This window comes from Orycteropus afer, unplaced genomic scaffold (assembly GCF_000298275.1).
Source record: "Orycteropus afer afer isolate SDZICR_OR568_19922 unplaced genomic scaffold, OryAfe1.0 scaffold00011, whole genome shotgun sequence".
NCBI lineage: Eukaryota > Metazoa > Chordata > Mammalia > Tubulidentata > Orycteropodidae > Orycteropus > Orycteropus afer.
The window spans coordinates 22,388,918-22,399,270 of NW_006921598.1; positions in this window are offsets into that span (position 1 = coordinate 22,388,918).

Here is a 10,353-nt window from a genome sequence, read left to right on the forward strand (position 1 = left end):
GAAGTAGATTGCCCAACCTTCCTTCTGAGGAGTGGCTGGTGGGTTTGAACCACCAGCCTTCTGGTTAGCAGTCAAATGCCTTAGGCACTATGCTATTAAAGCTCCTGAATAATACCCAATTTCTATTTACAGAATGTCCTCTCTCCCATTGTAGGTAGTTTTAATGGGACAATTAATAAAGTGCCTGCTGCCTTTTTCCAGCCAATTGAATCCATTCCACAGTTGATGGACATTTGGGTTATATCCAATCTTTTGCTATTATGCACAAGGCAACTATAAACATTTTTATATGTGTCTCCTGGGGGCCATGTGCAAGAGAGTGGATTTACTGGGTCATATGGTATGTACAAGCTATTGCCAGAGTGTTTTCCAAAGTGGTGCTTCTAGTCTGCACTCCTGTGGCAGTGAATGAGAGTTCTCCTTGCTCCATGATGATACTAACACTTGATATTTTCCAAAATTTCAAGGTTTCCCATGTTTGCAGTAAACATTATATCATTGTGACTTTAATTCATGTTCATCTGATAATTATAGGAGTTGAGCACTTTAAAATTTTTAAAACTTTTTATTATCAATTTCATTGAGATGCAATTCATGTATCTTACAATTACCTATTTATTGTGAACAATTCAATGGTTTTTAATATATTCAGAGAGTTGTGCAATCATCTTCACAACCCATTTAGAACATTTTCATCACTACAAAAAGAAACCCCATACCCTTTAGCAGTGACCCCCTAATCCGCCTGTCTTAGTTCCCAAGTGCTGCTATAACAGAAATACTACAAGTGGATGGCTATTACAAACAGGAATTTATTCTTTTACATTTAGGAGGCTAGAAGTCCAAATTCAGATTATCAGCTCTAGGAGCTGGGTGAGGGCTCTTTTGCCTTGGGCTTCAGCTCTGCTTTTTATTCCAAACCTACTGGAATTGGAGGAGCTCTGGTGGCATAGTGCCTAAGGCATTTGACTGCTAACCAGAAGGCTAACAGTTCAAACCCACCAGCCACTCCTCAGAAGGAAGACTGGGCAACCTACTTCCATAGAGATACTGCCTCAGAAACCCAAGGAGGGGTCGCTATGAGTCAGAACCAACCTGACAGCAGTGAGTTTGGATTTTTTGGTCTGGAGCTGGAGGCATCTCTTAACTAATGCAGCTGCTTGCTGCTGAACATGACAAACCCAAGGTTGGAGGTAAAATGGCACAATGTCAAGATCAGCAAGTAATGCGGCAGGCCACTGGTTCAAGTCCAGGCACTGGAGATGAAGACTCAGTCAAATGCAGGATCCAAATGTGCCAAAAACCTAGAGACCTTCCTCAAAGCACCTCCATGTATACTAGAAACAGGCAACATCCCAAAGGCAGTTCCCTTTTTACTGATTAACATCTCATAGTAGATTCCACCATGGAGGTGATTACAATCTCATTGTGGGGAATAACTACATCCGGCTGCCAACCCACTAAAAAACATAGCCCAACCAAGTTGACACACAGACTTAGCTACCATACCCCCCAAGGCCCTCTACCCTTGGCAACCACCAATTTACCTTCTGTCTTTGTGTATTTGTCCATTCTGGACATTTCATATAAATAGAATTATACAATATGTGATCCTTCATGACTTTTACTTACATAATGTTTTCAAGGTTGTATCCAGGTTATGGGACCTATCCTTCATTCTTTTTGTGGCTGAATAATAGTCTATTGTATGGATGTACCATATTTTGTTTATCTGTTCATCAGTTGATGGACATTTGGGTTGTTTCCACTTTTTGGTTATTATGAATAACGCTGATATGAATATTCATATCCAAGTTTTTGTGTGGAAAACTTATATTCTGAAAACTACAAAACATTGCTGAGAAAAATTAAAGATCTAAACAAATAGGAAAACATTCTGTGCCCATGGATCAGAAGACTTAAATATTGTTAATATAGCTATATTGCTCAAACTGATCTACCGATTCAATGCAATCCCTATCAAAATCCCAACTGGGTTATTTGCAGAAATTGCTAAGCTGATCCTGAAATTCATATGGAAATTGAAGGGACACGAAATAACCAAAACACTCTTGAAAAAGAAAAGAGTTGGAGGACTCACACTTCCTGATATCAAAACTTACAATAATGCTGCCATATTCAAAGCAGTGTGGCACTGGCTTAAGGATAAGTGACAGAGTTTTGAGTCCAGAAATAAACCTTCACAATTGATTTTTGCAAGGGTACCACAATAACTCAATGGAAGAATAATAGTCTTTTCAGCAAATGGTGCTGGGGCAACTGGATTGTTGTTGTTTGCCGTCGAGTTGGCCCCGACTCACAGCGACCCCTCCTTGGGTTTCGGAGGCAGTATCATTACGGAAGTAGGATTGCCCAACCTTCCTTCCGAGGAGTGGCTGGTGGGTTTGAACCGCCAGCCTTCTGGTGAGCAGTCAAGTGCCTTAGACACTATGCTGATATCCACCTACAAAACAATGAAGTTGGATTCCTACCTCATGCTATATATGAAAAGTAATTCAGAATGAATTGGTCTAAATGCAAAAGTTAAAACTATAAAACTCTTGGAGGAAAACACAGGCATAAATCTTCATGATCTTGGTAGGCAGTGCTTTCTAAGATATAAACCAAAATCAAAATGTTTGGCAATACTGGGGTCTCATTCCACCATAGAACTGGAGCTAAGTAGTTGTGTGTATCCACTGAGAGCATTTACATTCTCCAGTTTGTCGTAGTACCAAGTACTCTCTATTGTCTTACACTCTGCTACCAGAGCTCCCTCTTACACTCTGAAGGTTTTACTAATTTTTTTTTTTTTTTTTTGTCTGTGGGCATTTGAGTTTGTGAGCCATATGATTGAAAGAGTGGTCACAAATCAGACAGCCTGAATTTTATTCTCAGCTCTACCACTTACCAGCTATGTAAGCTCAGACGAGTTACTTAGCTTTTGGACACTCATGTCCTTTAAGATGGAAACAGTAATAGTACCTATCTCTTAATGTTGTAGAAAGTATTAAATGAGATTATGCGTAGCTTTGAATTCCAAGTCCAAAATTCTTAAACTGACTTTTATGGTTCTCCACAATCTGATCCTTACCAAATTGTTCAGCTTCATTTTCTCCCTCTCCCTTTCCTTCTATGCTTCAGCTAATGTGACACATTTCCTTTTTTATCTTGATCTTTTGTATTTATACATGCTGTTATTACCTCTGCCTAGAATATTGATCCTTCCCTCCAAATTAATATGTATTCACACTTCAAGCTTCAATTTAACTATGAAATCCTTAAGGGCACCTTTTCTTACTTTTAAGACTTTAAATCTTCTATCTGTAAAAACCAAAAAAACCAAACTCACTGTCGTTGAGTTGGTTCTGACTCATAGCAATCCCTCCTTGAGTTTCTGAGGCGGTATCTCTGTGGAAGTAGATTGCACAGTCTTCCTTCCAAGGAGTGGCTAGTGGATTTGAACCACCAACCTTCTGGTTTGCAGTCAAATGCATTAGGCACTACGCCACCAGAGCTCCTAGATCCCATATTAACTCTATAGAACTGATCATACTCATAATTTCTTATTTCACATCTATTTCTCCTACTGAACTGTAAGCTTTTGAAAAATAGTAATCGTATCAGTCTTACTCATCTTTATGATACTGAGATCAAGCCCAGTATTGCCACAAAATTGGCCTTCAGTAAATATTTGTGGAATGTAATCAAATAAATGGATCTAATGTTATTATGCTATTTGTCTATGTCCTTTTCAAGCATCATTGTAAAGCACAATAATTCAGATATGGCCTACTTGCATAAAGGGCCAGTGTAGTGCCTAAAGCACTTGTCTGCTAACCAGAAGCTGGTGGTTCAAACTCACCAGCCACTCCTCGGAAGGAAGGTTGGGCAATCTACTTCCATAGTGATACTGCCTTGGAAACCCAAGGAGGGGTTGCTATGAGTTGGGTCTGACTCGATGGCACATAACAACAACAACAAGGTGTTCATATTAGTGGGTATTTGTACATTTGTTGTTGTTGTTATGTGCCATCGAGTTGGCCTCAACTCATAGTGACCCCTCCTTGGGTTGCCGAGGCAGTATCACTACGGAAGTAGATTGCCCAACCTTCCTTCTGAAGAGCGGCTGGTGGGTTTGAACTGCCAGCCTTCTGGTTAACAGTCAAGTGCCTTAGGCACTATGCTACCAGACCTCCTATATGTACATTAGTGAAGTCCAAAATTGTCTTAGTGTTTTAGCATTTATATCTTTTGTCATTCCTTGAAAAACATAAGTAAAAGGATGACATTGGATCAGTGGTGCTATTTTATCTCTGAAAGGCAGCACTTTGAAGGTCAACGTACACAAAAGTGCTTATAGATGCAAAGACCTATGAAGTAACGAGTATGACTCTTCTTGAATGTACATGTTTAAACCGTCCACCACCATCATTATATTAATAATACCAGTTTAAGGATTAGATGCTGTTTTATTAGCAGGATTCTTAGTTGTATTACTGTAGTGGTTTTTGATGACTTTGAAATGAAATTTTGAACAGTAGCTCTTTGTTGAAGTAAAATTTACATGCATCTCTTAAAATACATTCTACAATTTTATGGAAACTGTATTTTGGCATTTAAAAAGATTAAGCAATAACTCCACGTATTTTAAACAAACAAAAATACTAATAAGTACTGATGCATTGATAAGTGAGAGATATTTTTATCATTGTAAAATATTTCTCAATATACTTATCTTTCCAGAATTTTGTTTAGTTGTTCAGAATGCAGATAAGAAATTCAGACTTTCATAGGTATCAACATAACATCTGAGATTACAAGCTAAAAGTGTCTCTAGAATTCCATGTATAAAACACTAGCGCTAAATTCTAGCTCTAAACCTACCTAACCTAACTCATTGCTGTTGAGTCGAATCCGACTCATAGTGACCCTTTCTTGGGTTTCTGAGGCAGTATCACTATGGAAGTAGATTGCCCAATCTTCCTTCCAAGGAGTGACTGGTGGGCTTGAACCTCCAGCCTTCTGAATAGCAGTCAAATGCATTAGGCACTACATCACCAGAGCTCCCAATTCTAGCTCTTACTTTGGCTAACTCAATGTTCTTTAAAACTGTACTTGAACGATAAAACAAAGCAAAACCTGATATTAAAATATTATTTAAAATATTTAACAAATAAAAGGAGCTGTCATGGTGTAGTGAGTAAGGCATTTGCTGTGAACCAGCAGGTTGACAGTTCAAACCCACCAACTGCTCAGTGGGAGGAAATTGAGGCAATCTACTTCCATAACGATTTACAGCCTTGGAAACCTAATGAGGCTTGCTGTGAGATGGAATTGGCTCAATGACAATGGGTTTATTTGTTTGAGTTTTTAGTTAACAAATGTTTTTAGGGGCATAGAAATAAAAATAAAAAATATTTGTGTAGGTAACTCTGCATAGGTTTTTAGTATTTATAATGAAATATTCTATAGAAAGCAGATGTTACTTTTATACTATGGAAAATATTTCATATTTATGGCTTCATTTTTACTCTTTTGTATGTATTATCAAGATTTCCATAATTAAGTCACTAAATAGTATTGAACCTAGTATGCCAGCGTAGCCATTTTAAGTGTTCTGGGATCCCAGGCACTGTTTCTCTGAAGACCTGATCCTCACCTTAGAAAATGTATTAAAATACATTAATTGCACCAATAAACATTTTTTTTTCCCCAAATTAACAGATGCAAAGAAAACATTTGACGAGACTCAACATCCAGTTATGATTAATATATATATAAGCAACCAATGAAACCAATATAATAATGGAGAAAAAAATATATGTGTAAGACCTACAGACTAGAAAAGAAAAAAATGAAGCTATCTGTAGTTACACAGAACATGAATTTTTACATTAAGAAAAATTGCCAAGAACTCTACAAAACACTGCTAGCTGTAATAAAAGATTTTAGTAAGGTTACAGTTTAAAAGGTCAATGTAGAAAAGTTCATTGCATTCTTAGCTATTAAAATGAGAAATTAAAATTAAACAATGTCATTTATGAAAGTATCCAACAACATGAAATACTTAGGGATAAATCTCATAAAATATGTGTAAAGGTTTATACTATAAAACACTGATGAAAGAAATTGAAGACCTAAATAAATATTTCATGTTATTGATAAGAAAACTCAGTATTGTTGAGATATCAGTTCTTCCCCAATAGGTCTATAGATGTAAACAATGAAAATAAAAATCTCAGCAAGCTTTTTTTTCCGTAGAAACTGTCAAGGTGATCGTAGAATTTATATAAAATGCAAAAGACCTAGAAGAACCAGAAAAGTTTTGGGAAAAAAAGAGAAAGAAATAAGAAGTCTTATACTACCTGATTTCAAGTCTTAATATAAAACTACAGCAAACAAGGCAATGTGGTATTGGCATAAGGATAGCATATATATCAAGGGAACAAAATAGAAGGTCTAGAAACAGACTGACACATATATGGCCGATTAATTGGATCATGGCTGAAAACAGAAAATATCAGAAAGATGTTTACCTGTATTTTACTGACCACAAAAAGGCATCCAAATGTGTGGATGGATAACATTGCAAAGAATGGGAATTCCAGAATATTTAATTGTGCTCAACAAGAGCCTGTACATAGACCAAGAGGCAGTAGTTTAAACAGAACAAAGGGATACTGTGAAATTTAAAATCAGGAAAGGTACACAACAGGATTGTGTATTCACCATACTTATTCAATTTGTATGCTGAGCAAATAGTCTGAGAAGCTGGACTATATGAATAAGAATATGGGATCAGGATTGGAGGAAAACCCATTAGCAACCTGTGATATAGAGATGAACAACCTTCATGGCTGAAAGCGAAAAAGACTTGAAGCATTTACTGATGAAGATCAAAGACTACAGCCTTCAGTATGGTTTACACCTCAACATAAAGAAAACAAAAATCCTTACAATTGGACCAATAAGCAACATTGTGATAAACAGAAAATATTGAAGTTGTCAGGGATTGCATTTTACTTGGATCCACAATCAATACTCATGGAAGCAGCAGTCAAGAAATGAAATGACATATTGCATTGGACAAATCTACTACAAAGACCTCGTTAAAGTGTTAAAAAGCAAAGATGTCACTTTGAGAATTAAGATGCGCCTGACCCAAGCCATAGCATTTTCAATTGCCTCATATGCATGCAAAATCTGAACAATGAATAAGGAAGACTGAAGAAGAATTGAAGCCTTTAATTATGATGTTGGCAAAGAATATTGGATATACCAGGGGTTCCAGAAGAATAAACAAATCTGTATTGGAACAAGTACAGCCAGAGTGCTTCTTCCAAGTAAGGATGGTGAGACTTCATCTCATGTACTTTGGGCATGTTATCAGGAGGGTCTAGTTCCCGGTAAAGTAGAGGGTCAGCAAAAAAAGAGCAAGACCTTCAATGACGTGGATTGATGTAGTGATTGCAACAAAGTGTTCAACATAACAGTGGTTGTGAATATAGCTCAGGACTGGGCAGTGTTTTGTTCCATTGAACATTGGGTCACTATGAGCTGGAACCTACTGGGAAGCACCTAACAAGAACAACAACGATTCAATGGGGACAAGATAGTTTTGTTTTGTTTTTTAACAAAATTTGCTGTTAGATACCTGGCAGCAAATTGTAAAAGAGAAAAAATAGAAAGAACTCCCACTTTTACCATGTATTATACACAAAAGTTAAATGTATCAAATTCCTAAGTGTAAAAGCTAAAACTATTAAATTATGGTAAAATATAGTGTGATAGTTACAATACAAATGATTCTCAAAAACATTATGCTGAACAAAAATAAGCCAGACACAGGACAATGTGTGCTGCATGATTTCATTTATAGGAAAATCTAGAAAAGACCTATTGTTCTTACAGTGATAGAAAGCAGGTGCTGAGTTTGGGGTGAAGAATGCCTTAAAAGAAACACAAAGACACTTTTGGGGTTATGAAAATGTTCTATATCTTAATTGTGATAATAATTTCAGAGGTGAATAAATCTGTCAAAACTCATCAATCATCCACTTTAAATGGGTACATTTTACTGTATATATATTATACCTGAATAAAATTGATTCAACAACCAAAAAAGAAAAAAGCCAGACTTAGACACATATTAGTATGATTGCAAAACACTGATAAGTAAAAGATCTTAAAAACAAGTAGAGAAAATTGAATATTGAATAGACTAAAAGCTATTCAACAACAAAAGAAGATAGAAGACAATAAAATATCTTCAGAATACCAAGAAAAGACTGCTAATCTATGCTTGTATAATTGGCAAAAGTACTGTACCTAAAATAGTGGGAAAATAGGCATTTTCATATGAACAAAATCTGACAGCCTTTGCCACCAACAAATTCTCACTGAAGCACTTCTAAAAGATAAACTGTAAAAAGGAAATTGAATTCAAAGGAACACAGTAAGAGTCAAGAAAGACTGGTGTTCAAAATGTTAAACTATGGTTAAGCCTGATGCAAAAAGGAATTGCGTAAAAAAACACTATTGATCGTGACTACTTTAGAGAGTTTTTATACAAATGTGTAATCACAGTGCTGGATAAAAATAACTTGCATAGTAGGAGTGAGTTAAATTATTCAGAGATCTTTGTATTGTTTAGGTGATAGGCTGTCATGGTAATTAACTTTGGCTATATTAGTTACTTAGCAAGGTTTTTATTATTATTATTCTTTAATTAAGAATAAATATTAAAACGGCAAAAATAGAACTAGCAACTTCTTTTAGAGAAAACAAAAAAGCCTACAAACTCTTGATTCATCCAAAAGAAATTAAAAGGAGAGCATATGCAGAACAGAAAGCAGAAAAGAAGATATATTCAAATATATCAGCAACCACAGTGAACACAAAAGAACTGACCTCACCAGTTAAAGACAAACATTTTCAGAATTCATAGAAGAAAATGTTAAAAATTCATCTATATGAGAATTTCCTGAAACAAAGGATATAGGGGTATTAAAAATCAAAAGACAAGAAAAGATAGAACAAAAGAAAGCAGCTGTACTTACATTAAAACCTTGAGAAATCATTTCCAGTTTAAAAAATATATATATTTATAAGGTCATTACTTAATTTGTTATCCAAGGGACATATTTGAGAGTGAGAGAGGTCACTATTACTAATTTTCCAGGACAATAAGCACAAGCTAGGACTATCCTTGGCCACCACAATTACTGGGAATAAATAGGATCAGTACATGACATGACACAATACAATTCACAGGAAAATTTAAAAAATTCTAAATGAGTATGAATATATTTTCATAGCTTAATAATACATAAAGAAAAAAATCAGTAAAGTTTCAAGAAGATATTAAAAAGCCTGCAAAGATGGTATGAGAAATTTTAACACAACTCTCAGAAACTGATACATCAAACAAACATTAATATGACTATCAAAGATTTTGACAAGAGAATTAAAAAACTTTGTCTCTGGACTTTGTGGCTGATTAAAATTCTTTAAGATTCTTCCCATTGAGAGAAGCAGTCTTCTTCTTTCTCCTTGACTGCTTAAACCAACAGAGTACAATAGTAGAAGTGACACTGTGCTCACTCAGGAACTAGTCTATAAGGACTGAAAACTTCAGTTTTCCTATTTTGTTGACCTGAGATGCCCTGTAAGATGTATACCACTGTGAACATTATGCCATGAAAAACCAGAAGTTAGTCACATGGAGATACCATGTGGAAAGAAAGAGCAATGCCCAGGTAGTGTTTAGCCCCCAGCACTTGAGTCATTCTAGCTGAGCCCCACACTTCAAAACTAGTTCCTGCTGTGCTCTGAATGAATTCTTATGATTTGGTGGGTCAGGAATTCATTCAAGGCACAGCAAATTGTTGTGTTAATCCACTAAATTTTGGGATAGTTTGTTACACAGTAATCAATAACCCAAACAGAAATATATAGAAGCATGCACTGAATAATTAAAGAATTCAAGAGGAAATATGTGAATAAAACATACAAAAATTGGAAAAGAACTAAACAGTGTTATTTGCATGTAATGATTTTCTACAAAGAAAATCAAAGAGAAAGACAAATAGTTAGATGTAATAATAGAGTTAGCAAGTTTCAGTGCATGAATTCAATTGCATGCCTATACATCAATAAAAACAATAATACATTGTAATTTTTAAATGTATCATTTAAAACAAAAATATGTAAAGTAACAAAAAGTTAATGTGTTAGATTGGGTTCCCTAGAGAAACATAAAAACCAGCAAAGTGTATATATATATTTATAGAGAGAAATTTATCTTAGGAAAATGGCTCACAAGCGTATAGAAGCCGACAAGTCCCAGCC